The sequence below is a fragment of the Sus scrofa genome, chromosome 1 (assembly GCF_054392235.1).
Source record: "Sus scrofa isolate SSC_HxYL_T2T_F1_AM1 chromosome 1, Sscrofa_HxYL_maternal_Yorkshire_Landrace_v2.0, whole genome shotgun sequence".
NCBI classification, from domain to species: Eukaryota; Metazoa; Chordata; class Mammalia; order Artiodactyla; family Suidae; genus Sus; species Sus scrofa.
This window is the reverse complement of record NC_139383.1, coordinates 192,146,009-192,169,473: the sequence shown is the minus strand read 5'-3', so window position 1 is coordinate 192,169,473 and position 23,465 is coordinate 192,146,009. Positions and strand designations below refer to the sequence as shown.

The following is a 23,465-nucleotide window of genomic DNA, read 5'->3' as shown; positions in this document are numbered from 1 at the left end:
TTTTTATGTGTTAAATAATATATTACCTTAAAACTTTTGCTGCATGGCACAGATATAAACAAAAATGAAACAATACATCAGATAAATACGGCTTCAAAAGATTTAAACTAGACCTTAGAATTAAAATGTAGGAAGCCATAGTGATTGAGAAACAGACTATAATTGTAAAGGATACTAAGTAAAAATAAAGGTTGGCCTTTTATGTTTACAAAAGGTTATCACCCAGCAAGAATTCTGGAGTAACAAAAGAAAATTTCTTGTTAAACAAACACTGCAGAGTTTTTAATAGGAAGTATTTCACCTGTCACATGGTATAACTGTTCATGTGTCTGTCTCCCCTCATCACTCAGATTCTAACTTCTAGAGGATAGATCTGTGCCTTGTGCAGCATTGAATTTCCAGCAAAATGCAGGGAACATTAAATGATTCTTAAATAAAAGAATGAATTGCAGATGTTCTCATGCTAAATTAGGTTTCATGTGCAAAGTCCACATGTAAGTAAAACTTCCCATAGAGGACATATGGTAGATATACTTCAATAAAACACTAGAACTATTTCATTCAAGCTTCAGAGCCTTCTTTATTCTAATTTAAAGATGACAAAGTTCTAAAGAGAAATCAAGGAATTCTGATGTCTCATATTTAAATATATAATGTATAATCATTTCAAAAAACCTTTAATTTCCCTTTACTGACCAATCTTACAAATTCTTAAAGATTTTTTTTTTCATAGTAACAGCTGCTGTGAACAGAGTTGAGAGTGTGAAATTTTATGCATATCTTGCTTTCTGCTGGTAAAATCCAATGATTTAGAATTTTGTTATAAGTTAAATGCATTAACATGGGAACAGAATATGTTTGAAAATATTATTCTATTTAGTTCACATTGACACAAAAATTCTCTATGGCAAAATCAAAGTAAGCTAATTAAGGACCACAAGTTGATTTAGTATCTAATTGACTTACAAAAAGTACTAAAAAAAATAAAGAAATCAAAACATTGCACTGTATTTTGCAAACACTCTAGAAATGTTTTATCAACAGGATGACTATGATTGAAGTGGCAAGAAAAAAAGCACAGGTCTCCGAGTTTGAAGAAGAGTGTCATGTTCTTGTTTTGTCACCAACTGCATCAGGTAAAGGTGTCAAATCATACAAGTTTATTTAACCTCATCTGTAAAATGGAGAGACATTTTTTTTTGTCTTTTTTTGCCTTTTCTAGGGCTGCTCCTGCAGCATATGGAGGTTCCCAGGCTAGGGGTCTAATGGAGCTGTAGCCGCTGGCCTATGCCAGAGCCACAGCAGCATGGGATCCGAGGCAATTCTGTGACCTACACCACAGCTCACGGCAACGCTGGATCCTTAACCCACTAAGCAAGGCCAGGGATTGAACCTGCAACCTCATGGTTCCTAGTCAGATTCCTTAACAACTGTGCCATGATGGGAACGCCCAAAGAAACAGATGAACTTTATTTTTTATTTATTTATTTTTTGTCTATTGTCTTCTTAAGGCCACACCCACAGCACATGGAGGTTCCCAGGCTAGGGGTCTAGTTGGAGTTACAGCTGCCGGCCTATACCATAGCCACAGCCATGCCAGATCCGAACCACATCTGTGGCCTACACCACCGCTAACAGCAACACCGGATCCTTAAACTACGGAGCAAGGCCAGGGATCAAACCTCATGGTTCCTTTTCAGATTCACTTCCACTGTGCCACAATGGGAACTCCCTGGAGGGACTATTATTTGGAGGCTCAAGAAAAGCAACCAAAGAAGAGTTCCATTTAAGATACCTATCATACAGATATCCATTATTACGATGCTAGAAAACCTAGTTGAAGGAAATAAATGCTTACCTTCCTTTAGTTTTCAAGTTAAAGATACTACGTATGAATCATGAATCTTAGATATCTGATGAATCCTTGTCCTACAAATGCGTCCGTGTCCATATACATGACATTCGTGTTTAATTTCAGTTTTCAGAATCTCCCTCTCAAGACCTGCAGTCCTGGTTAAGCATCCCTCTGCTGCAGCCTGGCCCAGGTACACTGTTCACACAGTGTCCACACTCCTCTTTCTCCTGCTGTCACCTATACACCTGTCAGTAGTAAATGACCATCCAGATAACTGTGATAAGACCCTGAGGTGTGTCTGTACAAGGTATCATATTTACAAAGCACTTTCAAATACCTTATTTCATCTTAGTAGTACTTTCCATAATTCTTTAAGATTCATGGCTTCACTCAAATATCAGATATAATTCAACCTCTGAACTGTAATTGATTTGAATCCCAAACTCTAATGATAGAATACTTAATCATGCTACATGGCTGTATTTCTATCTACATTTAGGCAGAAAAATCTCACTAATTAAAGGCACATAAACATTTATGAAAACCTACTTTATTTTACATTTTAGCATCTCAGAGAATTGAAAAACACCATTTGTAATTATTACAATTATTCTCATAATCAAACATTTTAACATATATATGATTTTTTAAATTACCATAGGAATCTCATTAATGACATCTTGATTTGTTTCTTTGAGGAAAATGTTCTGTTTTACGGCTACATTCTATTGGTAAGCTTGAAAATTTAAACATTAAACCTCAATACATATCACTGTTATGGGAAGAGTTCATTTTACTTATATGTCATGACTGGCAGATAGGCATATGGGTTTTCATGGATATATTTGTTACTTTTTTTTAGGCTAAACACCTCCCTGGTTTGTTGAAGGTTTAAATCTATATAACAGTTCTCTCACCTTATACAGGTCAGAAAGAATAAAGCCGTAATACTACTGGGCTTAAGTCAAGAGCCAGTGCTTTTCTAGGATCTATGGACAAATTCAAGAGAAGTAGAAATGCAGCATTGTCTGTCCTCAAACAGCTCACTACCTACCTGGGAAGATGTGACTAACTACTCTATCACAGACAATAACATCATACCAGAAAAAGATACACAAACAAGAGTCCCACTATGACATGTCTGGTCAAGATTCAACCCTCTAGAAAATGGGATTCAGGCTGATCTCTAAGCAGCCTACTGAGCACCTGAACAAAATTACACACCCTTTCCCACTCCCTGGGTAACTGAGAATATACTGCAAAGTCTCCTCAGTAGAAAATAAATTATACACTTAAATGCATTAACTTAGATCCTCTATCTATGATACACTGATGACGTCCTAAAAACATACTGGTCAGAAACATGAGTCTAATTCAAGAATCCATAAGCCAATTATTAAAGGACATTTTGTTCTATGTTATAAATAAGATAACTTTCATTAGCTTTCCCTGCTGGGTTTCATTCTATAACTGAAATTCACAGAAAAGTTTCTTTACAATTTCTCTAGGCACCAATAAGAGCAAATAATTTAGCAAATTAGAAATCATCAGTTCAACATCTTTACCACAGATTTAAAATGAATGTGGGCTCAATTACTGAATAGTTAGGGTTAAAATTTTATTTTAAACAAATTTATTTGGCATTTATTTTAAATTCTACATGATACTTGACATTTAAAAACTAACAACAACAACAAAAGACCTACTCCATGATCTGACTTCCTTGCACTTCCTTAAGATCACGTTTAGCAACTTTGGGTTTATCTGAACCTTCTTAACTTTTCTGAATCTCCTCTGTAATTACAAGTAACATGAGTTTCTTAACAAGGATTTTAGAAATGACACCACTGAAGCTGACCTTTGTTTCAATCTGACAATAAACTATGCCAAAAATTAACTACAGCACTATATTTAGATGGGTTAAGTATAAAACTCTGTTTTCCTTAAGAAAAAATACTTAAGGCATTTCTGGTTGTCATGATCAAATACATGCAATGACACAAAATTCCACTCTATTTTTTGGCTCATATTTGTCAAAAACTTTATTGCTGAGGTTTTTCACAACAGCATATTACTTCACTCCAAGATTAGACTGAGAAACTATTAACATTTTTCAGTCATGGGTTTGGAAGTATAAAATAAAGGTTCTATCCACTAGTTACTCTTGAGGAAATAAATCAGTTCATTTTTCATATCCTATTTTTGAAAGCCATAAGAAAAGTTCTTACTACAAACACCTTTAAAACAATTAGTTTTATAAAATAAAATTTGTTTTGCAAACTTTCAAGCCCAATTTTCCTTTTTCCTTTTTACTTACTAGAGTTCAACTCAAGCATCAAAGACAATAAACACTAGTGCTAGATATTATAATTCTTTATCATTAACGCAATGTCTAAAGCCAATGGTAAATTCTTTAGAAAAGTTTTTTAAGCTTTTGTTTTGTTACAGAAATTATCCCTTCATTTATTTGTTTCTAAGTTAAAATGTTTTCTTTCAGAATATTTTACAAACTGCTATGGAATTATGAGAAACTGAAGGAATTTGGTCATGTGACACTTCTCGCTTCAGCCCGCACCCCCAGATCAGAGTGTTCTAAGGTCTGAGAGCATGCCCTACTTCTTAGTAATATTTATCAAAACTGAACAATTATATACTCCATCATTTAATGTGTGCCTTTCCAGCTAAAAGGTAAAAGCTTCCGGAGAGCAGGTACCATCATGCCTGTCAAGTTCACATTATCTCCAGGTCCTTTCATATAGCATACACACCATTTGTCAAATGAATGAGGAAAAAAAAAAAAAAAAAGACATGTGAGACAATAACAGCAATTAGAAAGAAACATAGCTAAAATAATAAAATGCTATTTAGTAATGACCCATTTATTTGGAAACCTCACCTACATAATGGAAGCAGAGAACTGGCAATAAATGAAGCCTTTAGTGAATTAATACTTAACTAGATTGTATAAATGTGATTACAAAGTCACAAAGGAACAGACTTAGAAAATTAATTAAGAAAGCCCCATTTTGAGGAAGCAGATATCAAACAATATTTTGATATTTTCTAATCCTTTCACAGCATCATAATAATCACAGATTTCCATATAGTGAATGCTAAATCTAAACAATAGTTAATCTATTAAATCTAAATTTGGTAGACATGAGTAAATTATAATATATGGTCTTTGCCCTGGAGAAACTTTAAATACAGTTGGAGAGAGGAAATTTATATAAAAGGATTAACCATACAAAGTAGCATGTGCTGGGTTCCCATGAAGTGATACAGGCAATAAGCAGCTCAGTTCAGTGAAGAAGAGGAAGAATGACCCAGACTGAGCGTGAATGTGTTTGCCAGACAACAGGGAGAACAATCTGGCTAGACTTAAGGAGCTTTGAGATGTCACTGGAAAATAAGCATCTACCACAGGAGGACAGCGAACTCACATGCCTACAGGGGCAGTAACAAAGGAGTGAAGGCTGCAGGATGAAAAATGCCAACAGCCACTTGGTCTTAATGTTGGAGGCAAGAGTTCCTCTGCAAGGGACGGGGTGGGGGAGTAGAGGTGGGGTACTGCAGAGCACATATCCATATAAAAGGGAAGCTGTCACATGGCTCCAACAAATCATTGTCAGGACTTTTTAAGAAAAGGTATAAAATCGCATTTTTTAATTTAAAATTTCTCAATGTTTAAACATTGGAAAATGTCTTCGACACTGTGTTAAACCCCCCAACATGTCTGCAGCCAATCTTGCTGGTGTGCCACAGGGCTTGCAACTCTGATTTGGCACGTTGAGTTCCACGCTAAGAGATCTGGACTTCATCCTGAAGTCACTGACTTAAGAGACTTAACATTTATTTCATAATTTTCTTGGTTTTATACCTCTGCACACCCCAGTATTTACCATGTAAAACACTCAGCACTGCCAAATTATTTCACCCTGGCCTTGTGTAAGTATTTCTCTGTTACAGGCCAATTTCGTTCATTTAACTAACTGTACAGTGACTTATAAGTTTCAGCTGAAATAACATTCAAAATGATACTAATAAAACAGTGTTGACAGAGCAGTACCTAAGAGAATGCTGACATTATACGTATATACCACAACCCACTAGAAACACACATATAATCACTGGAGCTCCACTTTTCAAAAAATATGTGCCATAATCCACTACAAATGAAAAGTCCTTACCCTTTCCAGCATTTTCCCATAATTAGCAACTTTCTAAAAACTATTACGATACAGTACTTTCTTTTACTACCAAACAGCACTCAAACATATGTAACAACGTTTTAATTCTACCAATCACTGTAAGCTTTTAATTACCCAAAAACAGTACTTAAGCCTTAAAAGCCATGTTTTAGTCTTTTAATAAGCTTAGGGAAAGAAAAGATAATCAGCATCAGAGACTTGTTGATTCGTTCTGATGATAGTATTACGGAAAGTTAGCATTATAATTCAAAGGTAATTCCCAGACGAGAAAATTCTTAGTGCATAATTATGATACAAAATACAGAACCATGAAAATTGCTTAATCACATGCCTTGAAATAATATTCACACTGAAAGTCATCAAAGTATGAGAGAGATATTAAACAAGCAACGTTTCTATTACTCAACTTGCTCTGGCTTCCCGGGAACCCCTAATCTGAGTCTCCACTCCATGAATAAAGGCTTCCAAGCCAGTGGGGTACTATGCTGTTTGGACTGGTCAGCTCAAACCCACCACCCTTGCTGAAAAAAAAAACCAGCCAGCTCAAAGCACATGTATCACTGGGGCTCTGCTGTATCCTTTTCATATGAAAGGGTCGCTGGGTTAATTAAAGAACATCTTCACAAGAAAACAAAGCAAAACAAAACAATCCTACCCACACATTCTACCACTAATAACTAGTGGGAAACTCGAAGGCTCCCATCCCTGATAGAAATTGCTGAAGACCCTCACGGCCCCAGCGTTCCAAAGCCCCAGCCCACATTTTATCAGACACAATAAAATGTACTCACATGCCATAATGAGTATTTATAAAAAGCTGAACTGAAGAGAAGAATTATCTTTTATAAGCTTCTCATTCAGGTTTTTGTCCCCACCCCTCCACTAACACAGCTCTTATCAAGGTCAACAGTGACTTCAAGGTTGCTAAATCGAATGAGCAACTCTCAGTCTTCATCTTCCTTGATGCTTCAGCAACATGTGACACCAAGGATTGACTCTCCTCCCTGGGATGCTTTCTTTACCACACTGCAGGTATATTCTTTTAATTTCTCTCCTATTCTTCTGATTGTTCCTTCTCTGCCTTCTTTACTGGCTCCTCCTTATCAAATCACCCTTAAGTTTGACGTGCCTCAGGCTTGGCCCAAGTCCCTCACCACAGAAAGAGTAACTCAGTTTCTTCTTCCCATGGTGTGGGTCAATAGAATTATTATCTACTAATAATAACACTAGTATTTAGGGAATGGAACCATATAATTAGGTCCACTATGTCAGAAATATGTGCACATTCCCTTTGACTTAAGATACTTTCTTATGAGATTGCTTCCCTTTTCCACAAACTATAAATACTGATGTGACCCAAGGCTTGTTCCATATTCTGCTTTCCTGGTCTGCATACATTCCCTATATGATTTCATCCAAAGCTCATCGGTAACTTCTAAATTTCTCTCTCTAGCCTGGACCTCTTCCTTACAGACCAAATTCCTAAATCCAACAACCTGCTCAACATCTCCACTTGGGAGTTGAACATAACATGTTCAAAACAGCTCTTGGTTATTGTTCCCACACCAGCTCCTCCATCAGATCCCCATCTTAGTTCATGGCAACTCCCTAAAATGTAAAAAGCCTTGGTGTTAGCCTTCCTCTGCTTTCTCGCCCAGTCCTGAAACAGTTACCCAAGAAATCCTATTGGTTTGATCTGTAAAGTAAATCTCAGTCATTTCTCACCACCTCCTCCACTGCTATTAGCAACTCTCAACTGGATTATGGCCGACAGCTACTATGGCCGACAGCTACTACGTCGTATTCCTGCTTCCACCCTTGCCCACCTGATTCTGTTTTTCTATCTCAACATGATGGCCAGTGATTCTACTAAAATCCATATCAAATTACCTTACTCCTCTACTCAAAATTCTCCAGTGATTCCCCACTTTACTCAGAGCAAAGCCCAAAGTTCTTAAAATGGTCCACCAGGTAGGCTGCATGATGAGGCCCCCCCAAACCTCTAAAACCTCATCTACTTCCTGTGGCCTTCTCACCGGTCCTGGAACACACGCCAGGCACACTTCTGCCTGAAGCCCTGGCTGGCCCTTCTGCTGGAACCCTCTCCCCCAGAGATCTCTGTGTGGCCGTCTTACTCCTTCAAGTCTCCTTCTCAGAGGGTCCTACCTTGACCACATTATTTGAAACTGCCACCAGCCCCACGTCCCTCCTCCAGGACTCCTAATGTCACTTACCTTGTTCTCTTTTTTCTTTTCCAAACACACTTACTATTCTCCAAAATACTATAGTTTTGTTAAATTTAGGGCTTGTCTCCTAATAGGATATAAGATCCACAGAGGCAGGGCTTTTTATTTTGCTCATGGACGTATCTCTGGGACCTGGAACAGTGCCTGGCACACTGTAGGCATGCATTATGTTAAATGAAGCAAACACTTAGTGATTTCAATTTCGTAGTTTTCTTTTATTATATGAGACTTTTACTTTTATTATAAGAACATTTTTGTTACTCCTAGAAAAGCTCCTTTGTCCTTGAAGAACAGTAAGATCCCAGCCTGACCCGGCCCAACACAAATCCGGCAGCCTCTGGGAAGCCAGGACCATTCCACTTTGGCCAGCATTGACTCTGCTCCAGGAGTCCATTTAGCCTTTACCAGGAAACACCTAATACCTGCCCACACACATACATTTTGTGCCCCCATCTAGACAAGAAACAGGACTTGCACAAAGTATTCAACATAGTCCTGGCTACTTCATACAAAAGTAAAACCTGTTTTTTTGAAGGACCTGGCAAACATTTTTGAAGTATTAAGGTTATTAAGTTTAAGATATTATACAACACACGACAGGGCACACAGTTATGCAGGGCAGTCCCCCCCACCCCACCCTGCAACCCTTTAAGGGACAGAGCACAACGAAACGTCATGATTATTCTGGAGGATCCTGTGCCTATTTTGACTGGGTTTGTAATTATGCCGTTTAAATGTGAATGTGTCTTTCTAATGTGCTTAAGTTTGTTTTTCCTAAATACTCCCTTTGAAACTTTCAGACTATTAATTTTCTTTGAATGAATGGTTTAAAATCTTAAGCTTGGGGCCTTGTAATAGAAAATCGTAAAGGAGTCTGACCCATATTATATAAACTCTGCCAATGGTGGGGCTGGGAGAAATAAACAATTGCTTCATCCCAGTAATAGTGACTTTCTTTAAAAGGACTCACATGAAATCTATAGGGCACAAGAGGAAAAGACATGGGCCACTGGTACTCTTTAAGTTTAAAAGTACTTTGTACAGCATTATTCATCATAAAGAGAATGTTTTTAAGTCTGTAAATTTACTTTTTGGCAGCAGGAAAGAAATAACTATCAAGCAGGCAGAAGCTGGGAGAATGAGACTGAAAATAGGAAAATAAGGAAAAATAACTCAATCAATTAGTGATCAGTGGGACATGCCAGCTGTTCTTAGTGCAGCAGTATAGATTGCCCAATGTCTGTCACTGAGAAATACTATGATTTGTGGCCAACTCGATCCCATCAAAACGTGAAATAAAATTTCGTGAACAATTACTTGTAAACAAAAGACTTCCAAGAAATACAACTCTTTCTATAGAGCATTTCTTTTTGTCTTAAATAAAACTGTTTCCTACAGGTAAGACCAGGCTACTTGCTTTACATGTGATATTTTATTTAATAATCAAAACAACCCTCTGGGAGAGCTACTATTATTATCTTCATTTTACAGATACAGAAAAAGAGGTTCAGAGAGTTAAGTAACTTCCACAAATTTACACAGTGGAGAATAGTGGAGACTGGATTTGGACCCCAGGGAACTAACCTCAAAAATCTTGTTTTTAGTGTTCATATTTTACTGCCTCCCTTCCATTTTGTCTCCAAAACACTACTCTTTTCTGTAGTAATTTCAATAAGCAACTTGTCAGGGCCATGGCCCAAAGGTAAGCACATTTTTTTTTTCTAAGATTATATATGCTAAGTTTTTGGTGTTATAAGCAGTATCTCATTTGAGAAGGATATATTACTTACTACCCATTTGTCAAACTTCTGATTTTTTTTAAACTTTTTTTTCACCTTCGTAATGAGCCTAAGCTGAAATTCTGAGTCTTTACTTGAACCATGAAAATGGCTTTTTCTCCTTAGGAAAAGATGGAAGAAAATATCTGTATCAATCATCTTCTTTGCAAGCACTTTGTTTTATCTAATAGATTTCTCATAATCATATGTTTTACAGTAAGTGCTTCCTGGGAATGGCCACAGACTTCAGCATCAGAATTTCACTGTTGCTTAAGTAGAGGCCAGAAACTGGATATTTCCAGGGATAGTTAAGAAAAGATAACTTGAAGAGAGTAGGGATGGAGGGAGGAGAAAAGTGTATAGAAAAGAGGGGGGCCTAATAGCAGGAAGAGGCAAGATAGATTCTTATTCTTAAGAATAAACTATTCTGAAAATATTTAGAAAGTAGCCCACTGAAATTAGGGTCTATCTCAGATCATTTATGGATGAATGAAACAATGAGCCAGAAAGGACCTCAAGATATCACCTACTTGGCTCTGATAACCCAAGGTCTCACTGGACATCTCTCTAAAGAGAGAAGGAGAAAAGGGTTTAAGAGAAATTCCATAGGCTCTGTATGTGGGGCTGAGGCAGAGCAGGCTTGAGGACGGATAATTCTGCCTTGTGGGAGTCACAGCTCCATTTCCTCTGGACAGGTCTTCTTCTCTCCAAACAGAGCCACAGGGCCTTTGTATGGGTCAGGAAAGGGTACCTGTCCTCTAGGCCGGTGGCCTCACTGCTTGGACTACAGAGCAGAGGGCTAGGTTTCAGCCCTCAGATAGCAACAGACTACATTAGATGGAAAGTCAGAAGCAGCTTCTCCTCCTGGTGCTGTCATTAGCGGTGAGACTCTGGGTCACTTACTTTTTTGGGTCTGCAGTCCCCTCACCTCTAAAAAATGAAGGGCTTAGCTGTCACCTAAAGTCCGTTTCCTCCTCCCAATTCTCAGGTGAAATCCAGCAAAAATAAGTTGGTATATTCTGAACTGTATCCCTGAAATACTAGGATTCTATGGATTGAGTTTAGCGTTTTCGTGTTTGTGTGACAGTGTATTTTCCCTTTTAAGATTATTCTACTTTCAATCCCAAAGTGCTTGATTTTTCTTGAGCCATTAAAAGGTCATGCCCCACATATCAGCCGTAAACTACCCAAATGTCCACCAACAGAATGGATAAAGTAGGTACATTCATTCACAGGAATAAAAGAAAAAATTACTCCTACCTGAATCAATTTGGACAGGACACTAACTTGAGTTAAAGAAGACACACAAATCAAGAACTTATATTTGACTGTATTAAATTGCAGCCCGAGAAGAGGTTAAAACTAACCTATGGTAATAAAAGTCAGAACAACAGTCATCCTTGGGGCAGGGATCATAACTAAAAGAAGATGCTTCAGGGGGAGGGGACTGTGGGGGGCCTGCTAAGATTCTGTTTCTTTCTTTCTTTTTTGTCTTTTTAGGGCCACACCTGCGGTATATGGAAGTTCCCAGGCTAGGGGTTGAGTCGGAGCTGCAACTGCTGGCCTAGGCCACAGCCACGGTAACAGAGGATCTGAGCTGTGCCTGTGACCTACACCACAGCGCACAGCAATGCCGGATCCTTAATCCACTGAGCGAGGTCAGGGATCGAACCCGCATCCTCATGGATACTAGTCAGATTCGTTTCCCCTAAGCCACAACAGGAAACCCAAGGTTCTCTTTCTAGAGTTGGATGATGGTTGCCTAGATGTGATAATGTTGTGCTATATACTTCTGATCTGTGCATTTTTCTGGTCATATGTAATCATTCAGTAACAAGTTCAAAGAAATAAAGCTACAGGGATACCTGTTCCCTCCAAACAAAAGCCATCTACTAAAACTGGACAGCATAAGTGCTGCTACCTGTAGAGAGAAAATTGACTTCATTTCATTTAGTGTGAATCAGACCAAGAACCACCTGAGAAGCTAAATGAGAAACTTCATTAATTTCCTGAAATCTTCATCCAGAATTTGCTTGATTTTTATAATGATTTCTTCCCTCAAATGAAACTGTGGCTATAAGGTCATACAAAATACTCCTTTTCCCTTTATCTTCATATACGGGAAAAATATTACTGCACGAAGTTCTATAACATATATGTACGAAGTTATTAGAAAACATCTGAAAATATCCTAGGAAAATTTATTTGGACTATTTAGGCTTGAAATAGATTCTTTTGGTCAGAATTACCCCAATTATCACATTAATGAAACGATGCAGTAACAAACAGATTTCTACCTAGTTTCTTGATATACATTAAAGTCTGCTAGATAGGGCCACACCAGTAGGGAAAGGCATTCCAGAAAATGCTGTGATAGAGAAAACTCCAGGGAAGCACCAGGAAACACCGCCTTCTCCTTTGTTGCATATTTGGTTCATCTGTGAATTTGATTCAGCACCGCATTTTTCTCCCCCTTACGTTATAAAACCAGCTGTCAGCTGAGTGATTTCTTTCCCCTCCCCAGTGTTCTATGATCCCTCTTTGATCAGTATGGTATACTGCGCCACCGCTCCATTTGATACATATGAAAAGTGATTGTACACAAACCTGCATCAGAAGTAATTACAACACTAAATCACAGATAACTAGAAACACAGATCGCTTGTTTCTACTCAAAACTTTATGATAACTTTTGTCATTACTTCTGTAAAGCCATCTGGTCCCATAGCATGGGACATGGGCATTAGCAGTTCTCCCAAATGCTGGGGGACTAATTAAGCATCTCTCAAGTCATTAGAGCTTAGACCAAAAAATGTTTCCAGTCTTTGCAATGGAAAGTGACTGGGGGGGTGAGGAGGACAGTGCCAAGTACCCAGTCCCTGAACAATATTTAATATCAAACTAGTGTTTGGTTCAACACAAATGCAGACAAGATTTTCAGGATAAATACCACTTAGCACTATTTCATGTTGTATACAGACCTTTCAGGGCAGCTTAATTCTAATCTCCCCCCTCCCCAAGCTAAAAAGATCTCATTCTTTAATTTCCACTTTTAAATAGAAAGGTCTCCCTTCTTCAGCCTTGTCCTCAATACTCATCTTCTAAGTTTAGATTTTCCTTGCAATTCAGGGCCCAGAATTCTACTTCTTCCTTCCTCTCAAATTATCCCTTTAACTTGTTTCTACTTATTTTTATAGGCCCCCAAAGCCTCTTCCTCAGGATAATGTGTAATTCAAAAAGCCCTCTCAACTACCCACTTTATCAAACTACAGAAGCCAACAATACCATTTTTCCTGTTTGGGTTTCAGGAAAGATACATTTTAACTAAAATTTCACCACTCATAAATTCCCTCACTAAATCTTTCTCCCCTGCCCCCAACACACTGGACTGTTTTATACACAATCACAATGTAATCAAACACCCAAAATGTATAATTAGATAATCATAAAAAGACTTCCTAAAAATATATAACTTTAAGTGGATACCACACACCCTTTATAACTCTGATGTTTGGAGGACAGGCTAAAAATATACTAGACTTTTCTTATAAATTGTGTTTGTTATTTCTTGTTGAGAAAGGAGGGCAGACGTTCATCATACAAGGATCAACTGCTATATCAGAAACCACAAAATCTGTTACAACAGGATTCTATTCCAGATTGTAAACACACTTAAATCTTTTTTCTTTAAAAGCAGAAAGCTGGAATTGCATAAATCAGAATCAAAGCCACCATGCTTTGCCCATAAAAATACTGGAGTTCCTGCTGTGGCACAGTGGGTTAAGACTCTGACTGCAGCAGCCTGGGTGGCTGCAGAGGTGAGGGTTCCATCACTGGTGCAGTAGATTAAAGGATCCAGTGTTGCTGCAGCTGTGGCTCAATATTTATAACTGGAGATTTGACCTCTTAATTAAAAAAAAAAAAAAAAAAAAGGATACACAATACTGAATACCTCCAGTTGCCCCTTAGGCTTCATCTACCAAAACAAGGCATTTATGAGTCTGGTATTAATAAGTTATAGAAAAAATCCATCTCTGCATAAATGTATAAAACTTTCTATCCTTTAGGAAACTTAAAACAATATTGAAATGACTTTAGAGAAGGCCCATGAAATTTAGTTCTGAACTCAGAAAACCACCTAAGGGATAATTTGTGAATGCCATCTGGGATCCAGGCAGCCTCATATACAAAAGGGAAAACTTGTTGAGCTCATCCAAACCTAAAATTCACATACATTTTTACATCTGGACTGAATTAATCTTTTCTTGGTACTGACTTTCATGTAATAAAATAATTGTTTGCAGGTTTTATTTAAAAAAAAAAAAAAAAACAACCCACAGCCTTAGAAATCAAAATGTGCAACATTCAAGTTGAAAACTACAAAGAATTCCTCTATCAAAAAGGTTAGTTGTGAGACAAGACTCATTTACACTAAACTCTGAACCTGACAGCTCAGTCAAAAACAATTGTTTGAAACTTTCATTTCAAGCATCTGCCACAAAAGGGTACACAGACTATTATGTCATAAATTCTGAAACTCAAAAGCTTTAGAAGCCTAGTAAAAGTGGAAACAAAGTTCCGAAACTAGAAAAGCTCTATAACCTCCACGTGCCCCCCCCCCATTCAATTAGCACAATTCCATGAGTTTTTAAAGAACTTGTAGCTAATAATTTTGAGTTAGCATATGGACAGTTAGCTTTCAAAAACTGTAGTCTTCATCCTGGCCCATGCTGTCTTCCTGTACAGCCATGAGCATCTAAAATCTGCAAGCTCAAATTATGTATTTGAAGCTGGTAGCTTACCCCTGGTTGCCCCCTAAAAAGCATGGGAGAGAAACAAAAAAAGATTTCCCGTCCCTTAAAATGTCTGGAGCCCCCCAAGAACGGCTGATTTCTGTGGTCCATCAGTGTCAGATCTCAGGCAATCATACAAGCAATTCGGGGGGGAGGGGAGAAGGATTAGTTCATATTACAGCCGGTCTGCTTTCTGGAAAAGATATCCTACAGATAGGAGATATCCCCTGGGGGACCCTTCTCATCTAATAATCCCAGAAGTCCATTTTAATATGAAATACAAATCCAATATATTTACGAACATCCTGAAAGAGCATTCAAATGTCAGCTGTCTCATACTGTGGAGTATTTTCATTTTTCACCTAATACTTTTATTTCTCAAAACCACATCCATGGAAAATGATTAAATGCTCGAAGTTTTATACTACAAAGGACAGCAGCACAGGCATCTGTTTTCCTGCCTCTCTTCTGTTCTTCTCCCCTCCCCCACTCCTACAGGCGGTTTGTAGGTCTTGGTGGTTGTTAAAATTACTTTCTACAAGTCTCCTACTGCTATAGATTCCAAAAAACTTCTGGTCCTTTAACATTGCTGGCCCTAAATTTATGCTCTGCTCTGAAAAGAGAAATCCAAAAGTCAAAAGCCTATTTAATGACAGATGTATTACGGAAAATTTTCCCCACGAAGTTTTGATGCTGTGAAGTATCAACTCCCTAAAATCACAGAAAGGAAATGACTTACATTCTTGCAAAATGAAGCCACTAGCAGCTTTCTCCAACAGTATTCTCTAATTCCCAAACTACACCCTGTGGCAACGCGGAGTATTTCGTGCAACAACTAAATTTAAATAGATGCTTATAAAAGCAATAAACAAACAGCATCAGGGCCCACAGAAGAATAGACAGAATCCTACATGGGAAATCTAGCAAGAGATACTTTTTGTCCACAGTCAAGAAGGTTGGAGAGCACAGGCTTGAAGTCAAAAGCAACCGACAACACTTGCTGAAGTTTTCCTTCCCCGCTGAGGGCAATGCACAACTCCTAGGGGAGACACTGGCAAAACAGATTTTTGCTGAGAAATGCAAAAGAAAAGAGTGTCAAGGAGCTAATATTTCTTTGGACACTAGCTACGCAAGTGCACGGCCTGAAAACCTGCCAACTTTCATTGCAACTTTAAAATATGCTTATTTTGACAGCTTTCCATTTCTTCCTGCCTTCAAGAAAACGCCCTCACCAGTAGGTTATACTGTCCCGGTAGTCGAGGTGCTGCTCTAAGCCCTGTGGACCTCACCCGGGTGGCCCTCAACTGTCCATTCCTGACAAGTCCTGGCCCCTCCCCGAGCAGAGGCTGGGGGTCTCCATGGCCCGGGGTCCGGCCTGCGCGTCGCCAGCTCCTCCCCGAACACAAATTCTGCAGGCCGCACCCCCGACTCCTAACCCACCGAGGCCTCCTTCCGGCGTCCCCAAGCCCGAGCTCAGTTTCTGGTTCCCCCGACTAGGCACTCACGGGGACGGTGGGACAAGACGCGGCGCTCGGGTCCCTTTCCGCAGCCGGGCTAACCCGGCCGGCGCGCGCACAACAGGCGGTACCGCGCGGCACCCAAGAATTCGCGGCTCAGGGGCTACACCCGAAGCCTGGGCACAGCGACGGGACGCGACGGGCAGGCGCCCCCAACACAGGGCGCCGGCGACCACCGAGCGCGGGCACTGAGCCCGGGGGCACAGCCCGCAGCCCCAGCTGGCCTCCCGCCCTCGCCGCAGAGCCGGCCCCGGAGCTCCGCGCCTCCCTCGCTGGCCGGCTCGGCTGCCCCGGGGCCCCGTCCTCCCACCCGGGCGTAGGCGAGCTCCGACTCGCAGAGAAGCTACCTTCCCGCCCGGTGCCCGACGCCCGGAGCGAGGGAACGCGGAGAAGGCGAAGAAAGACGCAGAGAAGGGGACACTGCCTGGGCTGCGGCTCGCGACTTTCAGAAACCCTCCCGAAGCCCGGTCCAGCCGCCGCCGCCGCCACCCGGCCGGCAGGGGGCACAGTGAGCGGCCGGGGCGCGGTGGCCCGGCTAGGGGGCGGCTTGGGGGAACCCCAGGGGCCGGGTTCCCGCTCGTACCTCGGAGAAAGTCCGGAGCACCAGGCGTCGGACTCCCGTCAGCTCTCCGTGCCTTCCTGCCGGTGCCGCGCCTGCCCCACTGTTCTCAGCCCCTCGGTCAGGGTAGCCGGACTAGCGCTCCACATCCGCCCCGCCCCACGCCCACGCCTCTCGCCCCGCCCCCTGAGGCTCCTCCCCCCTCCGCCCCGAGGTAGCGGGGGCGGTGGCAGAGCCGCTGAAGCCCAGCACCCAGCTCCTAGCCGCACGTGGAGCTCCTGCAGGCCCCGCCCCGGGCCCAACCAAGCGTCCAGCGGAGGGGTGCAGCGAGTCCCGGGCGGGAGAAAGCTGAGCATACCACGCCTCCGGGTCCTGCACAAGGATGCTGTATTAGAACCGCGGCGATCTAAGTCTTTCCCTCACCACGGAAACAGTGGCGCAAGGGGACACTGTCAGCTCTCCCACTTTCTGGCCTAATGGCCTTTCTTCCGTCCATCCCCCGCTCCCGGGTATCGCTCCCACCAGAGCTCAGTCGCGCTGGCTGGGGGTGGCTGTTTGGCCTGAGCTTTATTTTACTAATTCAGAATGACTGTGGGGAGGCCGTTGAGAGAGGAGGCGGTACCTGCGGAGGAGGCTTCGTGATTCCTTGCTTCCCTCCGGTCCTGCACCCACCTGCCCACCCACCACTCGGGTCGCCGCTGCTTCGCGGGTTTTATACTGGATGGAGGGGGCGCCGCAGAGGAAGCCAAGTCGCCTCCGCTAACTCTCTCTTGCCAGTTCTTCAGGTAGACGCAGCCTCTATCCGCTGTGGTTTTAGTGCCAGTGGCCCCTTAGAAATTATATTTGCCCGCTCTTTCTCGATGGTTGCCAAGGCAAGTGATGCAGAGGGCCAGTGGAAGATATTTTTATGGCACTAAGACCCAAAATCAGGAGGTTTCTTTACCACTTTTAGTTGTTGGATCTAGGGAAGGGCTAAGCATCCACTGGGACCAGCCTCCACGTGGCCTTCAGGCCCGAGACCTCCAATCTCCTAGGTCTTCTGTGGACTCCTGACCCCTGGCCAGGAGCTACAGTAGTGCTCCCAAAGGGCCCCTCACTAAAGGATGTGTCTGGACATGACAAGGAGACAAGAAGAAGGCAGAGGACCTGAGAAAGGACACTATCCCAAATCAGAAGCCAACTTTAAAATTGCCCTGCTCTTTTGATCAACCATAAAGCTGGCTGTTATTGGTTGAAGGCACGTTTGTGTGCCTTGTTTGCATGGCAAAAGAAATTCCGTTTGTTCATCACGACTAAAGTTTGTAATGGTTGTTTCATTCGGCTTTTACATTCTGTGAACTGTGACATTAAAACTGAGCATTGAGAATATACTTTCGGAGCTTCTTTTTTTTTTTTTTTTTTTTTTTGTCTTTTTGCTATTTCTTGGGCTGCTCCCGTGGCATATGGAGGTTCCCAGGCTAGGGGTCTAATCGGAGCTGTAGCCACCGGCCCAGGCCAGAGCCACAGCAACGCGGGATCCGAGCCGTGTCTGCAACCAACACCACAGCTCACGGTAACGCCGGATCGTTAACCCACTGAGCAAGAGCAGGGACCGAACCCACGACCTCATGGTTCCTAGTCGGATTCCTTAACCACTGCGCCACGACGGGAACTCCTTTTTTTTTTTTTTTTTTTTTTTTTTTTTTTTTTTATGCGGAGCTTCTTTTTCTTGGTCTTGCTTACAGCATATGGTAGTTCCTGGGCCAGGGATCAAACAGGGGCCACAGCAGTGACCCAAGCCGCTGCAGTGACCACAGGGGATCCTTAATCCCCTGAGCCATGAGAGAACTTTCTCCACCCCACCCCCCAGCTTATTTCTGATAAAGCAGAGCAGCTTTTAAGGATGTTGCACTCATGAAGTTATGACTCCATTATAAGACAAGAATTGTGTTCCAATGACTGCCTTTTAAATTAGCTATATTTAACTACTAGACTAACTTAAAAATTTGTTTATTACAATGTTAGCATTTAAAAGTGGAGAATTACACTTTTCCTCTTAACATGCATTCACAAACAGTGCATATTGAACAGTAGTTGGTAAGGTCTTAATTTTATATCTAATGAGATAATCTATTTTTTCATATGTGAAGATAAATGAGACAAGTGAGGAATATATTACTATCTTGGAAAACAGTTCCTAAATCTGATTTCTTTTCAGGTTTCATGCTTAAACATCTAGCAGATAAAAACAACATATTGTTAGATTGTAAAACACTGTTGCAATATAAAATGATTAGGTAACCCAAGGAGCAAAATAATATTAAACCACTTTTTAAAATCATGTGTTTAAGATTGGATTGTCTAAAATTTGATTATAGCAAAATTTACTATATGAATATTTTTCGAATCATGATTATGTTAACAGTATGAATACCATGATAAACATAACCTCTTATGTGGTACATTTTTGTAAACTAAGTACTTTAAAACTCTTAAAATTGGTTTTATAAATCCCTGAAACATAAAATTTGGAAAGAACTGATTTGGAAAACAACACATAATCCATTCAAGATGGAAATGGAACTGAGAAAAGGTGGGTTATTTTACATGTTTCTTATCACAGGAAATTTTTTTCTGTGCTTATTACAATAAAGAGTGCAGTTTTGTAGGTAATCAAAGTTATATTTTTTGACTCTTTGATGCTGATATTTACATTTATTTTCACTGGTATGATGGGAAATTTTCCTAAATATGGGACATTGCCCATCAAGTGAAACATCATCTAAAACACATCTTAAACTAATACGGTCTCCATAGCATTTACATATTAACATAACACTATATTTTTGCTTTAATTTTATTAGGAAGAAGTTACTCATTCCATGAATTTATTGAGAATTCCCATACACCAAGTACGGGGTTAGACACACAGGGTTAGACACCAGGATTCAAATGTAAAATCATTCCTGAATCTTACAGTAATTTGAGGGAACATGTGAGCAAGTACACTGTTACTATATACTTTAATGCTTACTATGGTAGAGATATTCAGGAGGAATAATGAGAAGGCCTAGAATCTTCATAAAAGACGTCAGACATACCCTGTCGACTGAGAAAGGGAGGATGAACAAAAGTTGGGGTACAAATTGGTTGAGGTGTTTGTTCTCAAGCTTGGCAGCACATTGTAACCACCTGTAACCACCTTTCAAAACCTACTGATGCCTGTGTCACAGACATGTGATTTAACTGGTCTGGGATGTGGCCTGGGCTTAGGAATATTTTCAAGATCCCCAGATTATTCTAAATGGAGACACATGTGGGAGCCATGGGCTATGCTATCTCAGGAAGAAGGGAGCACAGAGTGAGCAGGTGCATGGAGGCGTGGTTTTAAAGGACGATAACCATAGATTCATTTTGTAACTGAAGAGGCCTAAACTTTGATGGGTGATAGTTACACATTTTGGTGTAAGTAACACAATTATATAGAAAATGAAGGAGATGCGAATGGCTGTAAGTTACATTCCTTTACAAGTATTTTTCCAAACACGAGAATAGTACATTGAGAAGGTCAGTTCAGAAGATTAGAAAAAAAAATAGTTTTTTTCATCTTTGATTTATAATTCAAGGATTATTTGGGACTTAGAGTGTGTTTTAATGCTGAAATATAAATTCTAGTCAGAGGGGGAAGTCAGTAATTTGACATATAGCTTTTAAAGAATAATTTTCCCAAATTAAATATTGTTCATCATTCTGTCTGAAGGTCGTAATAAAGAAATTAGGTTCTTTTTCTTTTCGTTAATCACTGAAGTTCGTTGAAAAAGCAAAACAAAATGCATTTTAGAACAAAATAAATTTAAGTAAGTCCTATTCTAAGGCCTTAAATGTCCCTTTAGGAAATGTGTATTACTTTGAAAAACAAAATAATCACAGGTGGGAACTTAAATAGTGCAGTGATGTAGTCGTGGTTTTCACTGACTAAAACTTAGTTTTTAAAACTTAAAGTGCCCTTTTTTATTATTCTCAGCTAGTGTATTTCTTGGGTTCTGTAAAAAAAAAAAAAAAATACCAAAAGAGATTTTAATTCTCAAGAAAAGTCAAGAGAATGGGAAAAAAAAGTCATTTAATCCAGCTGTCTCGTTATTATGCACTTAGGAGTCCCTAACCAGGAATAGAAAAAATTACAGTTGATTCTTGAACAACACAAATTTGAGCTGTGTGAGTCCACTTACATGTGGATTTTTTTTTTGATAGCAAATACTATATATTTCAGTCTTCTGTCTTCTGAATCTGCAGATATGTAACCACAGATACAGAGGAACCATGTATATGAGGAACTGAGTGTAGATGTGTCTATATGGAGGACCAACTATAAGTTATGCTCAGATTTTCTACTGCATGAAGGGTGGGGACCCCTAACTCCCCCTGCTCCCATTCCTGATATTCATGGGTCAACTGTATTTTGCAGACACAGCATAGCCCTGGGATTCATATTACATACCAATCTAGCTGAGGAAGATTTACCTTTACTCAATTTAGTGATATGAAGTTAAAAATTAGTCATTAAATCAGTTCTCTTGGCCAGCAAATGTTGAGAAAAGATTTTAAAACAGTTTAACTCGATTACCCTGGGACTAAGTTTGGTTTTTACACAGCATGTGAAAGTTTGCAGGAGATATATATGAAGAACTGCTTTCTTTCTATTGCATTATGGTTTTATTTTTGCCACCAATGCCACATTCCAGTTTCTTGAGGGCTTGAATCCTTGAATACTCCAGACAAAATTTCTATAAGATAGAGAGGGTCAGGCCAGACCGGGCCCTTCACTCTTGAGGGGAGGTGGTTCTAAGTGATGCAGCAGAGGTGTTAGCCATTCAGGGAAGGGTACCCCGGCACAGAGAACCGCACTTAGGTCTTGGAGTTGAAAGGCACAGTAGCAGAGGCAGTGATGGATTGAAGGATACCACTGCCCACTAAAATGTCCCAAGGAACTAAGTGTGAAAACAGCACTGCTGCCTTATGCTAGGGCTTCACCTTACAGAGATGATTGAGGACATGCAGAAGGGCCCTTGTGCAGAAAAGTGTCTAGTAGAAGGGACGAGACAAGGGGAGAACTTCCTACCATGTAACACTTCCTAGTGTATGCTATTTGTGTGTTTATACAATGGGCCTTAAAGGTTCCAGAGCAGGTTTCAGTTCTGATTCCTTGAGTCCTCTCCAAAAAGCTGAAGGAAAACATTCCTACCCTCAGAGATGGGAGACAACGTCCTACACTCCACACCTGAGGAGAAAGGAAAGGAAGGAGGACTCTGGTAACAGACTGGGGACCCCGAGTTACACTTCAGGCACACTCTAATGATCTTTATCTGGGGAGTATTCTGGGTGGAGTGGCTTTTTCACACACATGATAATGTACGGATGTCACTGAAATTCTCTTCAATATTTAATGCCATCTTATCAACAGGAAACAAACTGGACTAGAACAGAGTGGGGAGAGGTGAACATCCATCTTCCTGAATACAGACTCACAGCCTGGCTGATGCTGGCTTTCTTGAGGGAAATTCCATTCATAAAGCAGGTTTATGAAATCTGTCCATTCTATTTTAATTTGGTTACCTTGAGTAGACTGGAAGTATAACCAATGTGCCCTTAAACTTGTTTTCAGTTGCTTAACAAAGAATGATGGACAAAAGTCCAAATAAGATGTGCCAGTTCTGGAATTTTACAGGAGACTCACTGAGACTAAAAGAATGTTGGTGGAGCTTCCCAGGGGTACCCTACCCTCTGCAGTGGTTGGCATTTTGGTTACAACACAAAGTCTGGGCAAGCTGGTTATATTAACTGATAGGATAAAAGGGAAAAAGCATTTGTGAACATTCACATTAGATCCTATTTCCCTTTCACCTGATCATAGTTAGAAACAAAATCTGTAATCACTCTTGTTCAGCTTGGCTGTGGAACCTGATGCCAAAAAAATCTTAAGAACTTCATCTACAGGCAAGGCAGTCATCCCATTTTCCTTTTTCAAGGGTAGCCTAATATATCATGCTATTAGCCTAAACAGAATTCTTATGCTCCAGTTCTTTGAAGAAGGAACATTGGTAATTAGACTATAGAGTCTGAATTAGAAATCAAAGTTGGTGAGCTTGTTCTCAAAGGCCCTCCAACGCCAAGGACTGGTTTTGACAGGTTGGAGAAAAAAGTGCTGGTTGAGAGCACTCTTAACCAGATCTAGCTTTGAAGGTTAGACCCTTTGGGGGTGAGAAGGAGTAGGCTTTCTTAAACCCGCTTTCTGTTAAAAATTTTAAATAAAGTATTTGTGACTCACAGATGAGTAAGCCAAACACTCTACGTGATTTCTTGAGCCAAAAAATAGAATCAGCAAATGAATGACTCTCATCTGCCAGGAGTTAGTTCTATATTGAATAATTTTTGTCACTCTCACCCCAATTTCTTAAAGGATAATGGGGATATATACCTACTACATGATAATTTTATATAACTACAGGCTAAATATACAAATATATAAT

General features: G+C 40.3%; 1 protein-coding gene across 5 annotated transcripts in view; it reads right to left on the bottom strand.

The window, feature by feature from the left end:
* Positions 1-23,465, bottom strand: part of FRMD6 (FERM domain containing 6) — a 241,198-nt gene that overhangs the window by 61,088 nt on the left and 156,645 nt on the right. For 2 of the 5 annotated variants that reach the window (XM_021101841.2, XM_021101859.2), the window contains exon 1: positions 16,984-17,068. The exons of 1 other annotated variant lie outside the window; for it this stretch is intronic. The gene's annotated coding sequence lies outside the window, so the exon portion shown is untranslated. Of the gene's footprint in view, positions 1-16,747; positions 17,069-23,465 lie in introns of those variants that run through there. 2 more of the 5 variants (XM_021101852.2, XM_021101869.2) reach the window with 2 other exon arrangements.